Genomic DNA, 10,178 nt, shown 5'->3' with positions numbered 1-10,178 from the left:
TCCCCCGCCCCTCCCCGCCCCCCCGCGCCCCGGGCTCTCCCCGCCAGCGCTGCGCGCATCAAAGCGGAGGCCGGCGGAGCGGTCCTGCAAGGGCGGTAGCACGGCTCCGCGCCGCCCGCCACGCTCGCACACGCACAAAAAAGGGGAAAAACAGCTCCTAAAAATTTTAAGAATTAAAAAAATCAAGAAGAAGAAACGGGGGGGCACCCCATTCGCCGCCCGGTGCTCCCGCCTCCGGGCATCCCCGCTGCTAGGCGTGAGCAGGGGGAAGCTTCTGCCCGGGGAGGGGGGGGGGAGGGGCCCCATTCGTAATAAAATAAAATAATTATATTTTCAGGGGAAGATTTATTTTATTTTTGCTCCCTTCTCGCGGCATCCCGGAGCGGCTACGGAGTTGCCAGGACCTTATCAAAGGGAAGCGATCGGCAGCCGCCGCTCCGCCGCCCCCCGCGCGGCGCCGCCTTAAAGGCGCAGGCGCCGCCTTGCGCGCCCTCCCGCGCAGCCCTCCGCGCAGCCTCCTGCCTAGCCTCCTGCCTAGCCTCCTGCCTCTTCCCCCGGCTGGTCGCAGCACTGCAGGGCCGGAGCTTACTCCCCGGCATAAAAACTTCGCGGAAAGTTTTTCATCTCAGGGAGAAAATAGGGCGGGTCTTCATACTTTTTTTTTTTTTTTTTTAATAAATAATTCGAAGACATGTTTTCGCTCTGCATGCTAATTAAACAGTATCTGATTGCAATATAAGTGGCACAAATAGCCAAACTCTGTCTGCAGTTGTGTTCACATCTCCCCCCCATCTGTTAAATATTAAACAGACACGAATGGAGTTTTTTAAACTCCATACAAAAGGTTTTAATTAGGGGTTGGCCCCCAAACCTGTCCTCCAGATACAAGGCGCCTCCTGCCCTCCTCCCTGTCCTGCTCCTAGGCTGGACATGGGGGCTCGGGTTGGTCTCCCCCAGCCCACCGCTGGTCCTGGCTCTGCCCTGCACCCCGTGAACCTGCCCCAGCTCCATGCGCAGGGGGCTCAGACCCGGCTGGCAGAGGGGGGTGAGGATAACGCCACCGTAGTGGAGCTTTTGAAGTCAAGTTCTGCTTTATTTTTGTCATTAATTCATAGCTTGCAAGTCCTTCCAGAGGCCCCAGGTGGATTCTCTCTACCATAGCCCTGAGCAAAGCCTGGGATCAGGCCCCACTCTGAAAAGCACATCACGTAAGCAGAAGACCCCACGTGCCAGTCCCCCCACCCCGAAGCCCCCAGGCAGGGACTGCAGCGGGCATCATCACCTAAGGAGACCCATATCTCCCTGCACGCAGGCTTGCAGGGGTCCTCAGCAACCCATGATCCCCCTTTTCCTAGGAAAAAGCTTTGCAAAATGCTTTGCCCCCATTGCCAGGCCTGCCGCGTGCTGGCGTGTGGGGCCAGGAAGGGCCAGGCAGCTGGGCAGTGCAGGCAGCGCACGTGGCAATACCTCTGCCGAAATAAACGGCACCTTCCATTTCTGGCTTTCCTAAACATGGTTTATGGCATCTCCTGGGAAATGAAACAGCAAAGCGTAGCCCACCGTCGAGCCAGCCCTTCTCCCCATGCCCACAGCCCGTGGGGGCACACATGCTGCCCTATCCCCCCAGCCCACCTCTGGCACAGAGACCCGAGCCGCCTGTGCCAGCCAACAAGAACACCTGCACCCCAAGAAACGGAGCTGAGACGAAACCTGCTCCTGCCACCGAGGTCTACCCCTGCCAGCCTCACCCAGCTCCCTCCTGCCCTGCCACCCTCTGCGGCCCTGCAGCAAAACCCCCAGGGAATGACACACATGGGACCCCAGAAGCGGGCACACCGGGGAAACCCCGGCTCCAGTCCCAGGGGATTACCCTGATCCTAAATGGGAAGACAGAAACCAGAGTTGTGTCCATAAACCCGTGCCTGTCCCTTCCCGCCCAAGCCACTTTGCTATACGTGCTGTTGAGAAACAGCAACTAGTTTGCACCGTCGCCGAACACGGCGCTTGGCTTTGCCCTGTGCCGAAGAGCTCCCTGTTTCTCCCTCTCCTCCAGGCCCTGCTCAAACCACCGTCTCCACCAAGATGAGAAGCAAAACACCAAAGAGGCCGTGTCGCGGTGGCCCTGGACGTGGCATCCTTTGAAGCTGCAATTTCATCAGCTCTGGGCTGGCTCAGCCCATCTGAGAGCCATGCAGAGCAGCGAGGAGTGAGCCATGTGTGTTACTAGGTGCCTGGACTGGACAATCTGGGCTAATAATATGAAATAACATGTGGGTGAATTTGTTGTTGCTGCCCAATTACACTTTTTTTCAGGCCTGGGAATGGCTACCATTGGGCATGGAAAGCAAACTTTCTGCCAAACCCACGAGCCGAGCAGTAAAAGCCATTTCTAGGCACAACAAGCAGTTACGAGTCATTAGACATACTAATATTTTTGCTGATGATGATGCCAAGTATCGACACGCCACTATGTCAGATGCTACTGAGCCATACAAAATGATCCTTTCCGGGGAGAATGAACAGCCTGTGTCCCCTGGGCCCCCTGCGATGGTGACAGTGACACCTCCAGCCCACGACCTCCAGCCACCAGAGGTCGATTGATCACCTCCTGCTACTTACATCTTGAACTCGAACTTGCTTTGAAGTGATGGTGGCATAAAAAACTCCCTGAATCCCATTTGCTACTATAGCACAGAAAATGAAGCGATTATAATGGAGGCTGAAAACCTTGGACTTTTCCACTTTGGATGAAAATCTCATTAAGTATCATTCATTATATTTCATAAAAATGTCACTTAGCCAACTGGCTTTCTCCAAGTTGCGTTGGGCAATAGTACTGCCCTGCACCGGTGCCCTGGGAGCACACCAAGCAACCAAGTCACTCAACCAGGTACTTCATTGACTGTGTTATTTGGGATCGCACATGCAGAAGAGCAGCCCACCCAAAGACCCGTCTAGCCCACCACCCTCTCTATGCCAGTCACCAAAAAGGGGCACTTTGGGGACAAAATGAGAGGAGGGCAAGCCCCTGGGGACGGGGCTTTGTGTGGAAGTGCCCGTGGAGCAGTTTGCCCTCCCAAAGCTGCGGTGGCCCCTTCATTTTCTGCACGTCCACTCAGGGAGTCTATTTTCTCCTTCTGCTGACAGGGAAGAGTCACGTAGTGCCTGAGGTTTAAAAGTAATCCGATGAACTAGGCAGGCGGTGGCAGGTACAAGAAGGTCTTCCAGAGTTTTCTTCATCTTTATCAGTTTCTGGAAGTCCTTGTTCGTAGATCTACAGGGAATCTCTGTGTTCAGGTAGCAGCTGCAGTCATCAAGAAAGCAGAGTATCTTTGAATTTCCTTCTGATTTTCCAGTCTAAACTTGAATCTGAATTCCCAGGCGGAACAGAAGGAAAATTAACTATTTATATTTTATTTGTTAGCCTTTCTGCATTTTAGATAAAAATTCAGCCCATGTGTAGAGAAAATGACTGCAAAAAGCTGTATAAAGTGGCACCACCCGGCCGTGCTCATGCCCTGGTGGTGCCGCTGCAAAGGCCAGCCGTGTCCTCCTTGCTGGCTGCGGCGATGTATCACGTTCACAGGCAGTGCAAAGAAGCTTGAAGTCTGATTGTGGCACCAAAAAAGAATAATTTTAGATGAAAAGAGTCAATTCACAGTGAAGCTACATAATAAGGAGATTTTTGTGTGTGTGTGTGTGTAAGAGATTTTTAGAGCAGGTAGTAAAAAAAAAAAAAAAAAAGTGGGAAAGAAAAAAGCGGTGGGAGCCATTAAGGACTTGAGTGCTGGTCTAAGAGCATCGCTCTCGGGGCAGCACTGACAGATGTGCCAGTCCACACTCCCTGGGCTCATAATGCAACACCCCGTCTTGTCCTAACTGTACCCAACTAAGCTGGCTCCATTGCTGCCTTCTCTGCCCGCAAGGCAGGTATTCTGCTGGTGTCTTGCTCCAAAAGAGCTGTCTCCAGGTTGTTGGCTTCCTGCAGAAAACTAGGTCAAACACCGGGAATGTTAAGGCTCAGGACTATGCCAGGGCTGTTCTGTTTGTCCCTGTGTGTGGCCGCGCGAGGATGACAGCGGTGCGAGGAGCGCAGCCGAATCGAACAGCAGCAGCAAGTAACAGTGATGCCTACATTTCACATTGCACATTTCATGAACCACAAGTCCTAGAACAGAGGTCAAAGGCGGTGTCCTTCACCATGCACAGGGAGACACCGAGGGCCAGAGAAGCGCCGTCCTTAGGGGCAACACCAAAACAGTGAGGAAGGTGAGGGATGGTGCCCAAAGCCCAGCCAGGCCCCGCTGGGATGCTGCCGCTGCCCGACACTGGGCTTACTGATGCACCTCAAAAGTGATTCCTTGGCTAAAACTACAGTAAGATCACAAGGACGTTGATGGAAAATTCAGTGGAAAGATGAAAGGACCATGCTGAACTCCCTGCTCTCCATGGCCCACTTGGGGCCAAGTCCCCCCCAAGACCCTTCCAACCTCTCCCCGCCCTGCTCCTCATGCCATCTCTTTGCCTCCCCTTCCCTGGCCCAGCAAGGGGAGGGCGAGCAGTGCTATTTACTCTTGTGACCTTGGTGGAACGCATAGCCACGGCGGGCTGACGTCTCGGGGTCTAAATCATTTTCCTGGCAGGAAGACTCCTCTGCGATAAGCGCAGCCCAAGGAGGACCGGCGCAGCAGCACGAGCTCAACCCAAAAGCGGTGTTAGTCAGAGACGGTGACTGACGTCACCTGCCCTGTCACACGCTCAGCAAGCGGGGGTGCTCTCACTGGTGGTCATGTTGATAACGAGATCAAAGGCTTGCAAGTATTTCAACAGAAGTGCTGGGAACAGTCTTGATCAAAATAAGAGGAAGGTCCTGTATACAGAAGACATGAGAGGTTTGCAACCCACATGTAAACCTTTGAAGTTAGTCTTCCTTTTTTTCCTTTTTTTTTTTTTTAATAAACTACTTTAACATCATTAGTTTAAGAGGTATAAAACCAATTGGCTGTATAATCTTGCTCCATACTGCAAGCACAGAGTATTATCCACATGCAGACACGCTTTTGCAGTGGGGGAAAAAAAGTACTGCCAGAGATACTCAAAAATAAGACAAGAAAACACACAATTAGTTTTATGGGATTTGAAGTCCATTTCACAAACCGACATACTTTTGTTACCAAGTATTGCCAGATAAGTCCGATACATTTTCTCGTCCTATAATCCTTTTAACATTTCCATTCCCCCCTACAGACTTTATTCCTTGATGTTTTGTTCAGCGCACTCCCTGCTATCTGCACATGCTTGGCCAGAATTTTTAGACTTAAAAGGGGCACCGTATCAGCGCTAACCGTTCTATGAGAGCTGATAAAACACACATAAGCACTTTGCTATCTATTAACATTTCTGAACTGCTGCCTTCACCTGCACGGAATAGAGATTGAAAAGAGGGTGGGGGCAAAAGAGGAAAACGAGGATATTTATGAACAACTTCCCACGACTTACTTTTTCCACAATCCCTTCCTCCCCATGCACGAACGAGCCATCACTTTCTCTGCTAGCTTCTTGATTAAGTAACTAGTAGGACACCAGGTCTACAAGACCTCTGGTGGACAATGGCTTGCCTGGGTGTGTGCCACTGGGATGCAAACACCACGGCAAGGGTATGCAGCCTCTCTAGCCCAAGCAGCTGAGTTCTTCACAGGCAACATGGAGCCCACACATCACCCTTGAAGGTAACATTTAAGCCCTACTGATTTTTTTTAGTCAAATACGGATTTTTTGACAGAAAATTGAGCACTGCTGTGGCTGCTGGGGATGCATCTGTGATGCCACAGCAGAGGCACTGAGTGTGGCCCTCTTGTCAGGATCAGGTGATAACTCCTTAGAAAGTCCCGTTGAGGGCCACGTTCCTCCTTGCTGCATCTCTGCTCACTGCTTCTGCTAGGCCTAATATTGATTCTGGGCTTCCTTCGTATACACGTGCCAAGGGGAATCTGAATCTAATGTGGTTTAAAGCCCAGTTTTCTTTGCAGTACTCCACACACTAATCTCGTGAGCGTTTGTGGAAGTGACTTTTAGACACTCCAGCACACAAGCAGTGAAGCTTTACACAACAACTGCTTGTAGGTGTCCATCACCCTGACAGGGCTAAATCCCCCTGCTCCTTGCAGAGTGTGTGGCAGTTTGCTAAAAGCATCAACAGATAATGCGTCTTTGTCTTTGGATCTTTACTTGCTAAACGAGTTCAGATTCAAGGATTTCCCTTCAAATTTGTGATGGTTCAGATCTACCTACATGTGCACTCATCCTGCCTACTCTGTGCTCCCACTTTGCCCTTGCCCAGAGAGCGCTTGGGAGCAAGAACTTGGCATGTGAGATTCAACAGGAGGATGTAGGAGAAACATGGGGAGGTGATGGGATCATCAGCGCTAGCAAGGCCTGAATTAGATTCCATCCTATTTTTTCATGGAAACAGGAACATTTTTTCCATGCATGCTCAGGGAAGTCCTTCTGCATGCACAGAGCAAGTGGGGTGTGCTGGCTCTCGTTCTACAGGGGCTGGACGCTCCTGGAAGTGAACATGGCCAGCTTGGTAAGGTGTTGGCTCTGATGGTATCTTGGCACGACTGTGGAGGAAGTGAAATATATGATGTGTTACTAGCCTGAACTGATGTGATTTGATTCTGCAATATAATCCTTTTTGTTTTCTGGCTGGCTTCTATAGCTGTGTAAAAATGGTTACTTAAAAACTCAACTAAGTATGAAGTGTACTCACTGCAAATCTCAGCGAGGAAAGGAAATCCAAATGTTTTGAGTTTAACTATTAAACATAGTTTCCAGCTAGTGTGCTCAGAATTTGAAATTAAACAAATGAAAGAAACATGTTTCAATGGTTTTATGTAGGCAATAATGTCATTAACAGGAAATAAAGAAATTGGGCTTTGCAGCTGCAGCATGAAATTTAACCCTTCCTACGCAGCAGGGTGCTTGCTGGGCTGGCACAGCGCGCTTTGACCCCTGCCTGCTACTGGGCATCCCACACATCGAGCAGGACCCTGAATATCCCGATTCACACAGCCCTTAAAGGATGATGATGATGGAAAAAGCAGGAGGAGAGACAACGGCTATGAGTGAATAGGCTTTCCTGGCTAGTGGAAAACTTTTCAATCACAAAGTCAAATAAAACTTTTCACTTCCAGGGGAAAAAAAAACCCAACCCAAACCCTTTATGCACAGTTATTTTTAGGTGCACTCTCCAAGTTGAGTACCCTAAAATTATACCTGTTTTGGTTTGTTTCTGCCTGTCGATTCAATTTTCAGTATCAAGGAGGATAGCGAAGGGCATGATATTCCAGCCCTTGCGGTGGTGTCAGGAGCTGGATGATGCCTCCACCCTGCCTCTCACAAGCTGGACCACTACTGAGGCCCCAAAAGAAACATTTTTTTTTTAAGGATGACTATATTTCCAGGTGTGAAATACAGACTGGAGAGAGGAGACTTTGCATGGAGAAAGTCTAATCTCCACATCACCCACTGGGTCCTCAGATGCCAACTGGGCCCTCAAAGTCACTGGAGTACCCCATATACAAAGAGTTGCACAATCAAGTCCTGTATCTGAGCCCTTTCGATGCTGGGAAGAGCACTGAGAAGAGTATCGCAGTATCTATCTGACAGAGGGGACAATAGAGAGGAACCAGGAGACAGATGTTTTTAGCTAAAAGAGGAAACAGTGGATAGCTAATTCTAAAACCAAACAAAACAACCCCTACACCTGGCATGGGACTTCCCACCATGTAGGAAAAAGCAGCACAGTCCCTCAGAAGACAACAAATGCCCTTTGCTTGGATTTCTCCTTCACAAAAGCCACCACTGGTAGGTTGATGGAGATGGACTGAGTACTAAGCTCTACCTCATTGCCTTGGACCGAAGGAAAAGCCCTCAAGGTTGCCTCTCACGTACCCCCTTGTTCAAAGCACCCACTGAGTGGGTGGCAGGATTTGTGCTGTAGGGCCTGATCCTCCACATCAGGCTCATTGACGCAATTCCTGACATAATTTCCTCAAACCAGAAGAACCTCACTGTGGTTTTGGGGCACAGCATACACCCAGCTGCCAGCCCTTGTCCTCTAGAGGTGCAGCAACTCCAGAAACGTATTTATTACCATGGGGCCATCCTGCTCGCAAGCAAATACCTGGATGGTGCTCGGGAAAATTTTGCCTGGGTGTCATGGCACTGGCGCTGCCGGGTGCCTTCTGCCCAAGGAGCACAAAGTGCAAATTCCCATCCAGTATCAGATTGCATGGGTCCCCCTTCTCCCCATTTATCTGATTTTTTTTTTTTTTAGTCAATCGTATCTTCCTCTGCCAAAGCCCTATCGATTGTATGAAAAGGTGTTTTCCTCCACTGTGGGAACCTCCACTGTGATCCTTTCAAGAGCGCTTAAACAATTAATATTGGCTAATATTGGCGTCTTTGTTTCCCCTTTTCATTAAATGCTGGGGAAGCTCAGCTAGTGTGAGGTCAGGCTTTCTCCAGACTAGACCCAAAAAAGCAGCTGCTTGCACATATGTTTCGTGAAGAGTCATTAATGATTTTTTCTTTTTAGTAGAAATCACCATGCTGTGGGAGCATCAAAATATTATTTTAGTCTTTTCTCCTTTTGCTAGTTATGTTCTCTAACCCTTTTGGAGAAGCCTGGAAATCACTTGCCCAGCATCCTTTCTCCCCATAAGAAGCTGGGGGGACTGGGAACCTCATATCATTGAAAAATGGGAGAAACTGTTAGACCGCTTCCCCACTTCTGCAATCCTCCACTATAGTCACTAAAACCAGGTTCTGGGCTTCTTTTTCTCTTCCTCACACAACTCAAATTAAGACACCTTTTGTTTTTTCCCCCTTTTTTTTTTTTTCCCTTTGAAAACCAATCTAACTTGAGTCTCCTGTTATCTCGAGAGCATATTCCTGACCCTTTCACATCACCACTGACAGCTCCCCCCCTTCCTTCTTCATAGCATTTGCATTTGGCAGGATGACCGTTCCCTGTGGTCCTCTGGTTCCTCCAAGAGCCCTTCCAGCCCATGGGGTTGTACAAGACACAACTCATCCCCACGAGGCTCCACCGAGGATCGAAGCAGTTCCTAGCTTGCTATTATTGCACTGGGAATGCCCATCACGTTCCCTCCCACGTGTCCCATATCCCCTCCAAGGTCTTCTAATGGACCATGCAGATGAGCTTATTAGTGATGACGCAGCAGAAGCCCCTGACAGGGATGGTGGCCATGGCAGGAAGCACCGAGGGGAGCAGGACCTTGCTGTCACCTCCTTAGTCCCAGCTGCTTCTTCCTGAGATGAGTTCGGTTTGTAACAGGAATATTTCCACCTGGAGGAAGCTCTAAAAACTCCTAGAAGGCAGTAAAAGCTGCAAGCCTCCTGTGGCTAGCGCAGAGACAGGTTGTGAGGGCTACAGGACAACCATGCCACTACAGTGTTTCAAATCCATAAAAAATACCAGTTCTGGGGATTTTGTTAACAATATATTTGTGGGTCTGTTTACCTCTGTGCACGTGACTCCCGTTAACGCAAATGAGAGCTTCCACACAAGCCCCTTGCAAGCTGAAAGGAGAGCACTCCTATCGTCTTAATCACACATGAAGGGTTTTGCTTGGAAATGGCATTATGGAAATAGAGCTTTGCAACAGTAGAGATGACTATGATCCCCATTTGCTTGACTGGTTGATTAAATTAAACGCGAGCGCTGCCATAATACGGCAGTCCCACTGAAGTGAGCTGGGGATGATGGTGAGCCCTCTGGAAAATGGGGCAGCTCCTGCTCCACGCTCCTGCCAGGCGTGTGGCACGTCCTGGTGGGATGCCCATCCCCGGGCTGGTGTGGCGTGGGTGGCAGCTCCAGTGAGCAACAGCAGAAGAAACAAACTGGCCACAGAGGCGGCGATTTCTGAGCATGTTTTGTATAGATCCAGATCTGCAAGCCAGGGCTTGCCTTGGGCAGTTGTAACATATGTTTTAGCGCTGGGTCCCATTTATCTGCCCTGTCTGTGCAACTGATAATAGACTCATTAAAAGCACAACAGAAATGCTGAAATAACTGCTTATTATTCTAGCCATAACTTCAGACAATAACATAAATTCCATAGATTTAATCAATATACCATTGTCCTTTC

This window comes from Falco peregrinus, chromosome 2, assembly GCF_023634155.1.
Source record: "Falco peregrinus isolate bFalPer1 chromosome 2, bFalPer1.pri, whole genome shotgun sequence".
In the NCBI taxonomy this organism is placed as follows: Eukaryota; Metazoa; Chordata; class Aves; order Falconiformes; family Falconidae; genus Falco; species Falco peregrinus.
Note: the sequence above shows the minus strand (reverse complement) of the source record.